Raw genomic sequence first — 10926 nt, forward strand, 5'->3', positions numbered from 1 at the left:
ATAAAAGATGAATTTGAATTTGTAAATAAAAGTTGAAAATGATTTTAGAAAAGCGAAATACATTTGAAAGTTTATCTCAGAAATCAATTAGAATTTGAAAAATAATTTGAAAAATGATTTGTAATGCAATCCTATCCTAAATGATGAATGCTTTGAAAGAATTTAAAGATTGAAAAAAAAAAACATATTTCATTCTTTAATAGAATTGAAATAAGATTAGAATTATAATACATTCATGACTATGGTCACAAATATATTATAATATAATCTATATTTAAACTCTAATAAAGAATAAAATAAATTTTTGATGCTTTTATAGGATTTAAAATGAAATTAACCTTCAATATATCCTGACTATGACCATGAATATATTTTGAGTTAATCCACATATCAAATTCTAATAAAGGAAGAAAATTTTAGAGAAATATGATGATTTTCAAAAGAGACCTAAGTGAAGGTCAAATGTTATTCCATAAAAGATAAAAATCCTAAGTATTGTTCACATTTTGACTATAGCTATAAATGTGAATCATCTACTTAGAATTAATTACCTCTTATTAGAAAGGTGCACGTGCCATTCATGTCTCACCATTCATGAATTTTTGAAATAAAAGTAAAAATGAGATGAAACAGGTAATTTATGAGATTTACATGCTCATACGTTCTATTCTAATACTGGAAAGATAAAAACTCTCATTGATATCTAATTATTACAACCTTGAATTGAAATTGAAATTAAGATTCCTAATCTAAGAAGGGAAATAACATTTTCCACCTATTTTCTGCAAAAACTAAGTTAGCAAAAGGTAAATGAAGGATATTATGTTAAAATACAAATACACATGCCTATACCTACTCTAATGGAGAATGCACATACAAATGACTATTCCTATGCCAAATTAGAAATATATATGGAATATCTGAATGCAATGCACAAACTAATGGAGAAGATTGTGCATGTAATATAATACACGAACTAATGGGAAAATGTATGTGCAATACCTAGATGTCATGCATAAGCTAATTAGGAAAAATGCATAGATATGCTTGCTTAGGGATGATGATATTGTTGTAATTGTATCAATAAGGTGAAGCATGGTATGCAAAGTATGTGCAGGGAAATGGTGACAGGGGACAGGTGATGACAGGTGCGACTGTTATGCAGCAGATGCCACAGGGTATGGTGCAAATGATGTGCATCAGTTGTGCACAGGGTATGATCATAGGGTAAAGTGCAACAGGTGGACTTGGTAGATGAAGAAATGATAGAGGCAATAGGGGAGCATGAGTATGTATGAAGAAATAAGGTAAATACAACTGGAGAAGGTAAGTAGACACAACATTGCTGCTATGAAGATGTGAACATGGGCTGGAGCATAGAGGTGCTGTGAAAGACTGTGTAAATGGACATGCTGGGCTGGTATACAGTGTATAGAGGTGTGGTGAAGTGTAAAAATGGGTAACAGTGCAAATGTTGCTGTGAAAGTATGGCTGAACAGTATATCGTTGGACATGGAGGCATAAGTGGAGTAAGAAGTGATGAAAGTGTGGTGGTGAAGTGGAGATAACAACTGATGGATATAGTGAATGGTGTTGTGACCCTGTGCAACAGTGAACAAGACAGATGGTAAGTATGTACATGAAATACAAGAAATGTGTACATGTGGAGTGCAGTGGGATGGCTACAACAGGTGCAGGAAATGGAACTGATGATAGGCGATGAGCTGAATCTAATAAGGCCACGACTACTAACAGAAAATGCTGTGAAATGCAGGTGTTATGTGCAGCGTGGAGAAGAAAAATATAAACTTCATGATGATGGTATTGGCAGGGGCTTGTGTAGGTGAATATATAACAGTGAAGGGGAGACTGTGCATAAGATGTTACCTGTGAAGAAGTGAACATGGTGCAGTTGCTGTAGGGCTGTTGGTGTGGTAGCTTGATGAGCTATCAAAAGATTCAACTTTAAGCAAGTTGGATGATTCATTTTCTGAGTGAGAGACAGAACCAGAAGTAACATGTCCTAAATAATTTGGACTATCACCAAAACAATCACAATTATTTGATGATAATTTTGTAACTCTTGTCTCCATATCAACAAAGTGATTCTTCACATTATCATCCAGTGCATCATTTTGTATACTGCAGGCTTCAAGTTCAGCTTCAACATGAGAAGTAATGTCTGTGCTTTCAGAACATGTCTGAGAGAATGACCCTGAAACATCTGTTGGAGCTTTTGCAACTTCTATCAATGAGCTCGTTTCTTCAACTTTCAGATTCTTGTGAACAGACTCTCACAACATATCACCTTTAGCATTGCAATTTTCAGCAACTTGTTCCCTGGGTTCAAAACCAGCGTTGTCCTCATAATGACCCACTTCTTCAGATTGTTCTGTTGACATCTTGCCTCCTGCTTCTGCTTGCTTGCATTCGAGAGGCTAACTATGCAACAAGAGTTTTTTTTATTTAGTAATGTTATTCTAGGAAATACCATCAAGTTAATGCTATTGAATAGCTCCTTATCAGAATCGTCTATGTGTTTGAATCCAAATGCTGAGGTCCAAGTGTCGATTAAATAAGGAATAACAGACATTACCAACCTTTCTACCTTGATGGACATTAGCATCTCTTCAAGAGCATTCATAAGTTGGCGGCACATGCCCTGGCGACGATGCTCTCAAGTAATGCTGATGAAATTTTATCAGAATGTTCAAACACAGGAGTAAAATGAAAGATGGACATTTGGATCTAGTCTATATGATCAACCAACTTGATCTTTATTGACATTACTGACCTTAGTTCCGATTCTGAAAGAGAGAGATAATGAAGGCAATGCAGGGGACTGAGGCCAGGGAAGATGGTGGGTCGATGACAGGTGATGCGGGGACTACTTGTTGCACAAGCTATAATACCTGATGAAGGTCTTGAGGCACCAAACAATGCAAGTCTGTTTGTAACCCAAAACACTGGAGTGCTTGTGACACCAAACAATGAAGTTGTTGTTCCAGATACGAGATTTCTTGATGCACAAAGGGTTGTTGGAGTATTCACAACTGAGGTGCTTGTAGCACCAAATGCTGGAATGCAAGAAGAACCCAACACTGGGCTGCTCATGGTTCCAACTACTGCAGGGCTCATGGCACCATATGGAACAATTAAAGCACCAAATGGTGGGAATACTAAGGAAATGAACGTTGGAATGCATGATGCAACAAAAGTTAATGTGCCTAGGGCACCAAATGCTGGAGTTCATGCAACACCTAGTTCTGGGTTGTTTGCAGCACCGACTGCTGTCATGGCCATAATGTGCATAATAGAAGCTATTGGTAAAATAGGGATTTGGTTATGGGGTGTTGGGATGGGTTTGCATTTTGCTAGGTCTGGGAAGCTGAAACTGGTAAGCTAAGTGGGGTAAAATACAGAGGATGTGAGTGGATATGAGATGCCGATGACAGATCAAAATTGAAAATGAACAAATGCAGAGGATTGAATGCGGTGCATAGTGTAAAGAAGAAATGGTGGTGCATCATGAAACACTAAACAAGAGGCATGGAAACAGAAAATGTTCACACGATATGACAACAATGGAGCAATCAACCATTGATTCTATGGAGCAATTACAAAAAAGGTAAATAAATGCAGAAATATCTAACAGAACGATGAATTATAAAAGGGTAGAAAGAAGATGATAATTATAGCAAAAGGGGATCTGTGGATCCATAATGAAAGTAGGATGCAGAGGCATGAAAATTCTAACAGGAAACATAGTACTGTAATAAGGAAAAGGATGGATCAGATGCAATGCAATATAGTAAAAAGAAAGCAAAGGAAGACGTGATGTAATGATGAATTGTTGAATAAAAAATGCAAATGATGATACTGCAACCAAAATTTGCCAAATGAGAATGGGATCGGCTGGTGCAGAGGGGAAAAAGATGAGTGATTGACAACAATCTGAAGCTAGAGAGCTTGCAGACTTGGTGTTTGATCAACTAACAATGGTGGTGGTTATGTGCTGGTTAAGCATATACAAGGCGATGTACCAAAAATGAAACCGAGAATCTAATGTAAATTGGAAATCAAGATAAGCATGGGAAATCACAATGTAAGTAAGAAATCATATGGGACAAATGCTGAAAACAACAAACAGGATATAAATAGTTATTCAAATCATGCGAAAATCAAGGAGATTAAGAAATATTTTACAAAAAAAGGAAAGAAAATGTGAGAATCGATAGATTGCATTGATGTTACAATAGGTGGGTCGATCCTGCTATATGCAGGTCGATCCCACCATTGATGCTTTATGATAAAAAAAAATGAAGGATCAGAGATCCAGACAAGGGAATGTAGTAAATAGAGAAGAAAGCTTTACAAAAAATCAAAAGAGGAGAAGGGAGATGATCACTTACCTGCAGCTACAAAGGTGATCGATCTCTCTTTGTTAATTGAGGAGAACCAGAGGAAATAGGAAGATGAAGAAGAAGAAGAGGAAAGGGGAAGAAGGAGGAGAGGAATACGCATATGGAGGGGTGAAGACGATGATCATAGAAGCGCTCCTACAGTCTCTTTTATAACGAGAGACCGTTAGGGAGTTTCACCAATTGGGTCCATTGGATTTTGTAAAATTTCAAAATGGTGTTTCTTTACAAAACTTTTCTCAAAAGGGGTTTTAACTACGAAATATTTTCAACAAAAAAGGGTTAAGCCACCTTTTCAAAAAAATTGTTTTTTCTTTTTGTATTTCTTTTTGTTCTTTTCTTTGTGTTTTGAAAGAAAACTCTAAAACTGTGAGGGAAAAACAAGGGACGAGTTTTTGAAACATTTGTATAGAATACTTGTTTTAAAACTTGAAGTTTTTCACAAAAGATGGTTTTTTTGAAAATATAAGGTTTAAACTTCATAAATTTTTAGAAAACAGATCTGGATCCAGAGTTTTGAAAGAATACTGATTTTGGATCCTGAATTGAGACTGGATTCAGATAAAATATCTGAGAAAATACAAAGATTTGATTTTTTTGATTTTTTGAAAAGTGGAAGATCCGGGCTTAAAATTGGATCCGAATATCCGATTTGGATATGGAATTGGGTCAGATTTGAAATTTGAATTTGGATTCCAGTGAATCCGAGAAATAAATGGAATTTTGATCAGAAATTGACCAAATTTATTCAGAGGATTGGGGCCAGAGGCAAAAAGGGAAATTTTTGGATTTTTTGAAAAAATTAGGGTGTTCACAACCTCCTATAGAAGAAAGCTAACCCATGGAAACTACGAATGATAGTAATGGAGTTTGGCACAGGCTAATCTCAAATTGATTCGACCTTTGAAGGGTCAACAAATATACCTATCGTTGAGACTATATAACTGAGGAACAAAACTTCAGCAGTCTAGAAGATACACTTATCTATAGATGTAAGAAATCGTTCTCTTTGGAGGATATCAAACACTAAACATAAGTGCTCTAGATGCTGAGGCTCGGTTTGGATATATATGAGAATGTCATCAAAATAAAGGACCAGGAATTTGCCGATATAAGGTCAAAAAATTTGATTCATGATTCTCATGAAGGTAGATGGAGCATTGGATAGTCCAAATGGCATTACGAGCCATTCATACAGACCATCATGAGTCTTAAATGCGGTTTTCCATTCATCGCTAGGCCTAACTCGTATTTGATGATATCCGCTACACAGATCTAACTTGGAGAATATTTTTGAACCAGTCAGTTGGTCCAACAAGTCATCCAATCTAGGAATAGGGAACCTATACTTCATGGTTATTTTATTGATAGCTCAACTATCAATGCACATCTGCCACGTTCCGTTCTTCTTGGGCACAAGAAGAGCAGGAACTGTACATGGAGTAAGACTCTCACAGATGTGACCTTTAGTCAACAATTCTTCAATCTGTCTATAAAGCTCTTCATACTTCATAGAACTCATGCAATAATGTGGGGGCATGGGGCAATATCGCTCTAGGATGTAAGTCTATGTGATGTTGGACCTCCCATAGAGGGGGTAATCCATCCGATAATTAATCGAAAAAGAATTCACAAAATTCCTCTAACAAGGGTGTGATTCTAGAGTTCACGATGTCAGACTTTGACTCACCACGAGATGAATCAAAATCAATTGAAAATAGGAAATAACACATGTTAGATTGACTCAGAGCCTCTTAGAGCTCATGTCTGGCAATAAAAGCACTCGAAAGTTTAACCTTCAAAGTAGCAGGTTTGGATGAAGTGGGGTGGGAGATTTGGGTGGTAGTTGGAGTACGAGATGACGATGCAAATGAAAATGACGAAGACAAAGGTGGTAAATCCTTGGACGACTTCAAATGAATCTTTCATCCTTCGAATGTGAACATGTTGAGTTAGATCGACCATTATGGATAACAGAACAATCATACTGCCACGATCTTTCGAGAATGATATGACTCGCATCCATGAGAAGCACATCACACCAGACTTTATCAAAATAAATGTTTCCAATAGAGAATTTGACCAAGCATTGCTGGTCAACACAGACATCAATGATCTTTTGGAGCCAAGACATCTGATAGGGACAGGGATGAGTCTTACAACTCAAGCCTAACTTGGTCATGGCTTCATCCGAAATCACATTCTCACAACAACCACAGTCTATGATGAATCTGCATACTTTTTCATTGATGGTACAAGCAAAATCAAAGATGCGAGTTCTTAGCCAACGATCATTCGTTTCTTGTTGCGGGGCTAAACAAATCCGCCTAGTGATGAGTGCTTCGCCTCTATCAGGCAACAACACTTTCTCATCCACACATTCCTCTTCCTGTTCTTCTTCAAAGGATTCAATCTCAGGATCATAAATGGGATCGAACTCAGGATCAAATTAAGCATCCTCTTCCTCATGAGTTCTATCAATGAATAAGGCTTTGCCACAATATTCTGTGGACTTATGACCGGGTTTTCTATAAGTATAGCACTTGATGAGAGTACTTGAGCTAGTGGTTCTTGCCTGATTTCCTATTGTGCCATTCTGGTTTGTAACCCTAGGTAGGTTGAACGCATTAGGGTGATGGTAGGGTGGGTTAGCTTTTGTCGTAGGGACCACTGGGACCCATGCTGCTGGTCTAGTCACTGGATCAAGCCTAGCTAAGGTCTTTCTTTGGGTAGACCTTTCCCATTGACAGGCCTTTTAATGTGCCTCAGGCACAGTCTAACACTCCACAAAGTTGATCATACTTATAACTGAAAGTTCAGTCCTCTAATATACTTTGATACGAGTTGTTCTTCACTTTCACTGATGTCATTTCATGCAACAAGATCATGAAAAATTTTGGTATATTGGTCCACCGAACGGGTTCCTTGTTTCAGGCTTTGGTATTTTTTATATAGTTCTTGGTGATAGTTCAATGGCAGGAATTGGGCACGGAGTTTCTGCTCCATGTGCTCCCAACGCTCAATCAGGGCATGACCCTAATATCTGCGTGTTTGCTTAAGCTGACGCCACCAGGCTGCAGCTCAACCCTTTAATTTGAGGGATATTAATCCCACACGATGATCCTCTGGGACTTCCTTAAATTCAAGGATTTCACAAACTTCGCTAATCCAATCTAAGAATTCTTCAGGAGTTCCAGTCTCCTTGAATTTTGGGATATCAAATCGTAAGCCAAAATCCCAATGGGATCTCCTCGACTGTAGGTTATCTCTTCTCTCTGGACTTCATCAGTGTGACTCAAAGTCATCATCAGAATCATACAATTGAGTCTCACGAGTTCCTTGAGAACTGCATAGACTTTGCTCAGCACGCCGATCTTGAACTCTAGCATTTGCAACCATCTGGCGAGTTAATTCTTCAATTCAGTGATTAGCCTTGATGAGTTGTCTTTGTAAATCTCACACCTCATATCGATGATCACAATCATCATTTTCTCTATTAAAGTTATTTTGACCTCGACCGCCCATTCGACCCACCATGGTGAATGGTACCAAATTTTTTTTTGGACTTCCCACTACAATGAGAATCATGTCAGATTGAGAAATCCCACAACCCTCACTCTGATACCAAAATAATGTGGACTCGGTAAGCACCGGTCCATGATTCAAGATCCAAACGGATCTTGACACGCGCAAAAGCTTTTTACAAAACTGAGTCCGAATAGAACTCTAGGAAAATAGGATTTCGAGACCCAAATGCTCTATTTCGAAAGATGCAATCTAAATGAGACTTGTGCACGACTCTCATGGCTTTCCAACGAATCTAAAATCCCCAATTTTGGATCAGAGGTGTCCATTCCACAGACTCAAAACTGGGATAGGTAGACAAGTTTGCGATAGTCAGCCAAACTCAATAGATAGTTTGTTCAAAGGGGTTTTTGACCCCTCAGACGGTGGAGTTTGTGAAAACCACTAACAAAAAAAATGTAGGTCAGATCCAGACCTTTCCAACGAGCTAAGATTTGGATTTTTTTTAGTTTTCTACGAGTCTCTAAAATTTTTTGAATTCTTAAAATGGTAGGTGATGTTTGTTATAAAATGTAATCTAGGATTCGTAACATGCATTCACATCAATAAGAATTTTAGGCTTGTAAACATACAAATCAGATGAAACTCATAATAGTAACTAGGTTCAACAGTATATCAACTAAGTAATTCAAGTTTCAGATTCACAAGTTAAGCAAGAAATATCATGAAATCTGGAAAAATCGAAAAATCTAAATCAAGATATCAACACATGCTTTAGATTAACGACTTTCAACAATAGCAGAAAGATTAAGATTTTTTGAGATACCTAGACGAAAATTCAGCCATGTCTTTGAACATAAAAGTTTTATAGATATGTCCTAAATTTCCACAAAATCAAACAAATCAATTTTTCATGGAGGGAATCTCAAAATAATTGAAAAATACAGAACACTATTTGGTGTGTCCTGTAACAGACAAGGGGCAGTTGAATTATGTCTGTCCAAAACCTTATTAGCACTTTTCAGAGATACAAAAGGCCAATTCACGCAATGGCCTTAACTACAAAGTTGTAGATGAGCATCTTAGCTTTCTGAGAAGTTAAAGAATGCCAGAATCCATCTAGTATCGAGGCTGATACGGTCGATTCTTCAGAGTCATTCCAGACAACTCGGTACAGGTTATCTCAATTCTTGATAGAAAATGAGTTACGTAATAACAAATTGAACTGGAATCACTTGTGAACAACAAAAACATTCAATGACATGAGTACTTTGAAAGATTCCTTCCAACAATAGCAAATAGTTTACTTGCAACTTTCAAACAGTAATATTCAAGAAAAACTCAAGAAATAACAATAGAGCATAACAAAATGGAACCAACAATGTTATCCGGAAGATGACAACGACCGAAAGTCACTGGGAAGCAACAAACGTCAAATGGAAAATCACAAACAGCAGGTTGAACAACCCTCTTTGAAGATCAACAGTCACAAACCAATTAGCTTACATAACAACCTCTAGGTCGATCTTCTTAAAGATCACATTCCACACCAAAATGAGATTTGGTCCTTCTTTCACCCAAAGGAGTTTCTCAAAACCAGCCACACGAAAATAAATTTTGATAGAGCAAAAAAACCTCCTTCACCTTGGTCGACCTTCACCTCAGAAAGGGCTTGGGTAAGAGCCACCATAAAGATGAAATGGCCTTCCCAAGCCAAGCTTCAAAAGTCAAAATTGACTAGGCTAATTTTGGCTAAGGACCATTAAGAGGTCCAACAACCATATTGACTTGAAATAGTCAAGGTTGTATTTGAATGAAGGCTATATTGGTCTATACTAAGTGGCGACAACTAGTGCCCCTTGAAAATGGATCGTGATTCAGATCCAAAACATGCAGCCGACTGGATCCTGCACAAAAAATACATTATAAATAATGTAATTAAAAAAACAAAAACTACCCGCATTCCCCTTACACCCTCTAGTGCCACAAAAGAATTCTATAAGGCACCAGAACTATCCGGATTCGTAGAATCCGACTCCTAAGAAAAATAAAAATAAAAGATTACATAAAATAAGGAATGCAGACAAAATATTCAAAAAATATGGCTCCATGAAGACGCAATGGAATCGAAGCATCTAGTGAAGGAGCACGGCGAGCATCGACTAAACTGCAGATTTGCTAGGACAAGAGACGTCCTGCAAGCGTGTGGATCGCCTTGGATAGCGATGGCCGGATCGAGTCTGGAGAGATCCCGCTTCTGAACACTGAATCTCTGGATGCTCTGCATCAGAATCACACTTGGATAATAGTTTTCTCAATGTAAAAATACCAGTTCTTAAATATTAAATATTTGGTACACATCACATTATGTTAAATAAAATATGATTCAAGGGCCAATTTCTATTAAATTGAACATGTTAATCACAACTACATGGTTTGATGTCTTAAGAAAATTTAAAAATTAAAAGAATAGGGCTTTTTACTAGGACTTTTTACTAGAATTTTAAACATGGTTACCAAACTAAGAAGCAAAAACGAGAAATGAAATGAGAAGCAAGATATTTTAAAATTTATAAGAAGCAAAAAGCAAGGAATCAATTTAAAAGTGAAATAAGAATAAAAGAGGAAGTGATATGAGATCAAATGGTAAGCAAAATACAAATCAAAGGTGAAAAAAAAACTAAAATAAAAATTATTATTCTTAAATTTTGTGATTCCATAGTGTAAGAATTTAATTTTTCTCAAAATCTAAAAATAATGGTTGTTAATTTAAAGAGAAAAAACATGTAGAAAACATAGGAGAAGCTTAGGAGAATTGAGATTTCTATCAAGTTTTAGAAGCAAAGAGTTTCAGGCTTCCGAAGCGAGTTTCAGAGAAGTGCGATTCCCACCTATCTATGAAGCTTCCATAACTATGGTTCAGAACATCTGAGGATAACAAACATTTCTCCTGTACTCTGTATAATAATTGCGATTTGAT

Source organism: Nuphar pumila, chromosome 13 (genome assembly GCF_984573655.1).
Source record: "Nuphar pumila chromosome 13, dmNupPumi1.hap1.1, whole genome shotgun sequence".
In the NCBI taxonomy this organism is placed as follows: domain Eukaryota; kingdom Viridiplantae; phylum Streptophyta; class Magnoliopsida; order Nymphaeales; family Nymphaeaceae; genus Nuphar; species Nuphar pumila.